A 7,682-nucleotide genomic window follows, 5' to 3' on the forward strand; every position below is an offset into this window, starting at 1 on the left:
GACTACTATACGTGCTATACTTTCTTTCATGAGAAACAAGTAGCAAGTATATGTATAGAGTTTTCTGATTTTAGTTTGGCTTTCCTTTTTGTAATTTAACTTTACAAAAATGAAGCAAATTTGAAGTAGATCAATTTTTAACCATTTTCTGCTGTAATTACAGCAGTAAGACAGTGTTGTCTTTCGATCAGAAGACAAAATTCAAGAATACTGAGTTAAGAAAAATAATCTTAAAGAATTTGATATCAATTTTCAGTTTAATTATTTTTCAACATTTAGTTACAATAGTCATGGTGAGAATTTGAGCTAGAAACACTGAGTAACACCGAGCAAACTCAGGTTTGTGGTCATAGGAACTTTGGGTTCATAGGTTCAGTTTTAAAGATTATTATTAGCAGCTGCACAAAGAGAAGGGAACAAAGGTTTCTTCTTCTTTGAAGTATCAGATTCCTTTCTGTAGAGATCGAGGAGGAAATGCAGCTACTTCACAGAGATCTCCCTCAAGAAGCAAGGTGACCAGAACAGAAGGAAAGTTCATGCAGTCATGACATTTCTCTTTGACGACTACTGAAGCTGGTAGAAGTAGAGCTGAATCATATTATGAGGGATGCAGCAAATTCCAGGTGTTCTGCATTATCATATGGGATATCTGGTTTGTCCAGAACCCTACTAAGGTGCCTTCACTGAGCTCCATGCTCTTGGAGGGCTTGTGTCAAAAGGTAAAACCCATGCCCATATAAAAGCAAGGAAGGATCTGAGTTTAACTTTGTTTGTGCCTCTTTAGTTACTCTTTGCTGTAGGTTCTAGAGTGCCAGCTACGCCACAATGTTCAAGAAGGAGTGTGCAACAAGGCAGGTTTGAAAGGTCACACTTTTTGATGACTCTCCCTTTATCAATGCAAATATTAGTAAGGTCATTGCAGGCAAGATTCCCATCCACAGCAGATGTGATTGATCATTGTGTTAGCCATCAGATCAGACACTACTTTCAGGGGTTTTTTCCCTTATTTCTTGTCAAATTAGTTCTTTCTTAATACCTGAAACTAAGCAGTTTGTACAATTGCTTATTTGTCACAATATAAGGAAAAGGTTTCTGCAAAACCATTATACCTGCAAACTGTGATGATTACCCAGCAAAGCTAAGCTACAGAAATGCTGCCAATACAGTCAACCATTTTTCATGAAGTCACATCTTCTGCTGTGATATCAATTCAGTTTATAGCCAGACTATGAAAAATCCAGAGGCACCAATCTCATAATTTCTGTTGCTTTTACCTCATTTCCTTTAAGGTGCATTAACCTTCTCTAGCATGATTGGCCTACAGGACAGATTGCTGTTTGATGCCTCATATGGTTATCTAATTTATTATGGTTTACATTTAAGATTAAATCAAGAAAAACTAAGCTCTTTCCTGATTGTCTGCATCTTTGGGCTGCTCTAGCAGTAATTTACTTTGTACCTGTCCCCTACACTATTGGTTTCTCACCATTTTACACACACAAAAGACACACACACATAAACATGTGCACAATCACACTATATTTATACATTTTTATGTTTACGTATATTCAAATATACAAATACATAGACAGATGGAATGCATATCTGTGATATAATTATGGATTGATCTATGTTGAGTCCTTTACTGATCTTTTGATCTGGATTTTTGCATTAATTCAGTTCTACTTTAGCTTGTTCAAGAGAGTAAAGAGGTAGAGTAGCATGAACTTTTTTTTGAAGCACTGTAATGTCAGTATTGGTAAGAGAATGTTTTTCAACAACTTATGTGCTTTGACAACCTATGCGCTAAAACTTGAAAATTACAGAGAAGAATATCACAGCTCCTGGAAGCAGACAGTGTGCACCTTTTGGAATGCACTTTGGAATGCACAAAGCACATCTGAGGATTCAGTTTATAGCAGGACTGCTCTGTGTGGTTGCTAAGTAAAGTGTAGACAGAGAAGAATGTGAAAGAAGGACGTATGAAACTGAAACCTAGTATGAACAAGAAGGGAAAAATTCTGATATTTCTACATCATTAGCATTAATGTTGACTTTCTCTGTAATTTTTTTCTCTGTGGTCTATATTTCTTTCCCTGTATTTGACAGTTTTTCCTTGTCATAGGAGCTATCTTTTAATTCACTTTTCAGTTTCTGCTTCATGAAGAACCTGATTTTTCTACAGGATTTTTGTGGAATGCCCCAAATGAGCACTTCTGTTATACATGAGCAAATGCATTTGTGTGCAGCAGCCCAAAGGGAGTTTTCATTGCCACTCATCCTCATTAAGTCATTAATCTGTTTGAAAAAAATCTTTCTGAGATGAGCCATACAGCCAGTCTGCTATTACAGGAAAACTTAGAAATTTGGTGGGCAATATTATTTTAATGTTTTACTTTGCAGTAATAGTAAATGAACTGGTATAAGTAGTGAAGTTCCTTCTAGTTTATGAAGTTCCACTAACAGTCTACTCTGAACATCAAAGCTGTTTTAGTATTTGAAGCGGGTGTAGAGACAGAGACATAGATTTGAAAGACAGAAATCCTGCAAATAAAAATGACTTTTAAATAAATATGGGCCAAAATATAAGAGTTTTGTTTAGAAATAGGGTACCACACAATTGTGGTAAATATAAAGATGCAAAACTTACTTCTATTTTGTCTCTATTTGTGGGATTCAGTTAGGGTTGCTGCTTCTTTTAAGTGACTAAATTAGTACACCATTAGAAAATCTTTGCCTGGGTTGAAGAAAATTCTTTGTTTCATACATTTTCCATTAAAAATCTGAATTTTCATTTTGCATTTTCTTCCCCAAATTAACTAGTGTCTGCTATGTTAAAGTGAATTTGGAAAGCTGCATGCTGATCATTTAAAAAAATATCACAGTAGACATTTCTCCACCTTGCTTTAGAAGACAAATTGTTTAGAGAAACATTTCTTCAAGCCCTAATAATCCAGCAAACAGTTGGACTGGGGAAAAAATTAGCAGTGTTTGAAAGAATGATGTTAATTTGAAGTAGTAAACAAATTTGAAGTAGTAAGAAATTAGAATTAATACTTTCTTTGCATTAATTCTAAAAGATGACATGCACGCATTTGAATTTCGATTTAGACAGCTGATGAAGGATAAGTGAAATAACCATACCAAATAACAAAGTTATGAGTAAAACACTAACAGCATTAGTTTAGGACAGAGATGATATGACTGAAGTAACATGAATTTCCAAAAGTTAGAATTTACTGCTTGCTGTAAAATGCAAGCAGTTGTATTTTCTAATGAACATTATGACCTTCAAAACTTTTTGATCAAGATATTTCTCATAATCATTCAAAAATTGTGTTTCAGAAGCCATCCTGCAGAGAGATCTTTTAGCCATGCTAAATACTCCGGTGTTTTAACTGCTTTCAGCCCTGACAGGTCTTTGGTAATGCTCTGTTGGATTTGCTTGCAGGGTTTTTCCTCTTGTTTTTCCTGCTAGACTAACCTGGTTGGAGCCAATCACATGAAGTATATGCCATTTTTCCATGTGCATGTTTTTCTCAGGACAGCAGGACAAGAGGGAAGAGGCAAATTGGGACAGATCCTTTCAGTCCTCAGGTGGTGGCCCACAAGGAGTTTGCTGTGCAGCGTCCCCTGCCCAGCTGCCACAGAGCAGGGGCTGCAGAGAGGGGGATGGCAGCGGCGCGATGGGCGATGACGGTGCCGTCGCCTCTCCTCAGCAGCACACATCGGGTGCCTGTCACCTGCCTCTGCAGCATCCCATCCAACACACCTGCACAGGAATGGGTCCCTGCTGAGTCACCTCCCGTGTGCTTATGAGCCTGCTGAGCATCGTGGATGGCACTGGGGGGACTGGGATCTGCTCGCTGTGTGCGAGATCCACATTTTCCAGCTTCTTTTCACCAGCTACGTGCTCTACATTCCCGAAAAAGTGTTAGAAACGTAAATTAAACTAACAAAAGTGAAAGCCTTTGTGACTTATGGCAAATTCAAAGTTTGTGCTGAAGGCTCTAGTTTTTCATATCATATAAGAATTTATATTAATATTTTTAATAGGGTATCCACATCCTTAAAGAGTACTTGGATGCATCTCTTTATAAAAAAGATTAACAGGATGTAAATTGCATGGGAATTTAAAAGGGCTGGAATAATCTGTGGATCCTGTTACAGTCTTCTTCAAAGGGAATTATTCTAAGAGTTTCACATTTTGAAATGAATCCTAAAGTATACCTTTTTAGCCAAACACCTTATAAAACCACTGTCACATTAGAATAATTTATGTAGAAGGCCATCTAGTTATGATTTCCTCTGTAGATCCATAGATAAATTTCTAATCTTCTGTGTCATCTAGTGTACTGGAAAGACAAATTCTGACACTAAAATGCTAATGAACCTGAGCCTGCATACTTGCTGATTCTTGCTTATAATGGGAAAAAGAATACATCCTTTACTATCCTGGAGATAAGCACTGGGTAAAAGCTAGGCATTTTTCTTATTTCACAATAGTCAGCTCTGCTGAAAATCAGTAAATTTAGTTGGAGCCATTTTAGTAGAGCATAAGAAGCTGTTCTACTATTTTGAGTTTTCCTTGATATATGGACTCCACAGGAACTCAATAACAATATACAAAATCTAATGGAATTATATCATCAAGATATCCATACTTCTGGTTAAAAACATGATAGGTAAAAAAGGGAACAATGATTGTACGTAAAGTCAGGACTTCATAATTAATATAACTTTAAAGATTAATCAGAAAGCCAGCCAACATCTAATTATAACAGAAAATTAAGAAAATAAAGAGCATAAAGAGAAGATACCACTATTACTAAAAAAGCCCCAAACCAAAGCAAAAAAAAACAAAAAAGACAAAACAACCCTCAGTAACAGTACAGTTATAAGCTTATCACACATTTCCTAGCTGCTAATGGTTTTGTTGAACCTTTCACTCTTTTTTGGGATCCTTCCGCCAGTTATGGTACCATGTAGAAATCACCAGCACCCAGACTATTTCACTGTGAAGACTATGATGAAATTGTTGTATTCTTCTTCACTTTAGGATTTGCTGGGATAATATTTGTTTCTTTTTTAAATGATCTTTCACACATGTTTTTTCTTCACTGCTGTGCAAGTCCGCAGTACATTCAAATTCACTACATATGATGCACTTGTCATACCCCCATACCCCAGTTTTGTTCAGGTCTGCATTTCTTTAACTGAGTGTTGATGAGCTGTTCACAGCCATGGGATCTCTGGTGCCAGGCTGTGGCTCTGCTCTCTTCCCACACCACTATTCCTCTGCACTGCTTGCTTTGCTTCCTCTTCTCATTGCTTCCTCTTCTCAAGGACTCCACCGACACACCAACCTTGTGATTCTCTACATCGCCACATTGCATTAGGCTCATAAACTTATATAGAACAACTACTTTTTACAACTATATGTGAAATTGGTTATACCATAGGAAGACAAGCCATATTAAAAAAAATTAAACATGGTTATCCAGTTATGAGACAAAAATACTGTTACAGCTAAACTAGGTCAAAGCAAAGTTGCAGGCAAATCAAGAAAAAGTTGTACAAAGTAAGCTTGACAAGCCATAGTCCTGAGGCCTCATAAACTTAGTACAGATCCTGTGGCCCATTTCTAGCAACAAAAATAGTGTAATACTGAGCTATAGGCTAGGACACATAGTGCACATGGTAAAAATGCTGTAATGAAGCCACTGTACATCCTCTGTACCCTAGTTTAGAGATTAGTTGCACAATTGTAAGAAAATCTACTAAATATTAGAAAGCATAATCTTAGCTGTAGGAGTACCTACTAATTTGTTTAAAGAGTTTAAAAACACAAAAGTGTGGATAAAAAAATTTGGCTTTTTTTTGTTTTGTTTTCTAGAACTATTGCTCTACTATTTAAGTGTGTGGTTTAGTCTAAACAAAGCCTACTGAAAGGGAATGTATTGTGGAAATCCATTACAAAATAAATCATAGTTTCTGCAGTGATTCTGCAACCTCAGATAGCAAAAATTTGTTTCTGAGAAGTCTTTACAAGCTGTCAATTCCACTTTAGAAGACAATATCCTTCTCAGTGTGATGGTTGGCTTCTCTAATGAGATTATAATTCTTCTAAGACTTTCCTAAAGTCTTATTCTCATGCTCTGTCCTATTTTTCTTTTCTGAACAGATTCTGAATCTTTAACCTTACCAACAGTTAAAGTAATTGATTAATTACTCTCATATTGAGATATTGCTCTCTAAGTTAAAAATGTAGGGAATTGTTGCTTAATCTGAAGAGGATAAGTATTCCATATCCCTCAATGCTTCTCTAAGAAGCATACATTTATGTGGTTGTATGTTACATAGTGATTGCTTGTTCATCTAGAGACAAGGATCAGAAATCTGGCTTAAAGTTAAATGCATTACTAGACACATATTAAAGGAATATAATATTCAAATGAGATGTTTCAGTCTATGCTATAGGGCATCTTCCATACTTTTATTACTTAAATAGAATTCTTAATAGGCTTCCCAAACTGTCTTGATTTCTTATTTTCTTATTTTTTGAAAGGCAGTCTTTCTGTTGCCTCTTTCTTGTTTGGTGAACACCTAATTATATCTTGTCTGTCTTACAGAATAATGTGTCTACTTGATGCATTTGTAGATTTGTAATAGAATGATAGGCTTTGTTTTAATTTAATTAAAGGTTATCAGATGGTTAAATCAACTTGCCTTTACAAAAATAAAATATTCCTCTCTTAAAGGAAGAAAACCCAGTCTCAAAAAAAAACATGATTTCATTATTGCTTTGCATTCTCAGACTTTCTGCTGTTAAATAAAACACCACTGAATAGATAGTGCTGAAATGAATAAACCTCTATAATAACTGTTTTGTTAGAGCTAATATAACTGAAGACATATCTGAACTTCAATAGTAAATATCCATGTATTGAATTTTGAAAAAAAAATGCTAGAGAGAAAAAAAGCCCATATAAATTGATTAGAAAACCTGCTGGCATTGCTTACGTTCCTCAAATGATCAAATGAAATAATTTGAAGTTGTTTTCAAAACAGGCTTTTAATATAGCTAAACCAAACTCCTGAATATGCTTCTTTGCTTCTGATCATTGCTCAGGTACATGTCCTATGTATGTCTTTTCTCTTTTATTCTTGAATGTCACTTCTTTTTCCATCCCAGATATGATGCAAAAATAGTTTATTCAAGCCAGCAAAAATCTGTTTTAAGCTAGTGGAATAATGTATTCCAGTCACACTTCTGTGCCCTCCTCATCCATCCAAATATGGCTGTAAACAGCATTAGATAACTTCATCAATTTATCTGGCAAAGATTTTTTACGGTCTATTTTCTAAAGCTTTGCTTAGTCTTAAGTATTCCTCAACCATTTTTCTGAATCTAAATGTTAGCTATTTTAGCTGTTTTGCTTTTCCTAATGAAAATGTCTGTTTATTAGCAAACTTTTCCTCTTGATACTTCCATCATTTTCCTTATGCTTAGTGTTTACACTGTTAATAGGTAGAAGACATAGTTTTCAAAGTACACGGGAGTATTAGAAGTCTGTATCTCTTTTTAGTCCTGCTTATTCCTTTTACCCTTTCTTTTGTCACTACTTATAATTGATTCTAATTCTGTAAAATCTTTAAGTGAACATATCACAGAATTCTTT

Source organism: Melospiza georgiana, chromosome 6 (genome assembly GCF_028018845.1).
Source record: "Melospiza georgiana isolate bMelGeo1 chromosome 6, bMelGeo1.pri, whole genome shotgun sequence".
Classification (NCBI taxonomy): Eukaryota; Metazoa; Chordata; class Aves; order Passeriformes; family Passerellidae; genus Melospiza; species Melospiza georgiana.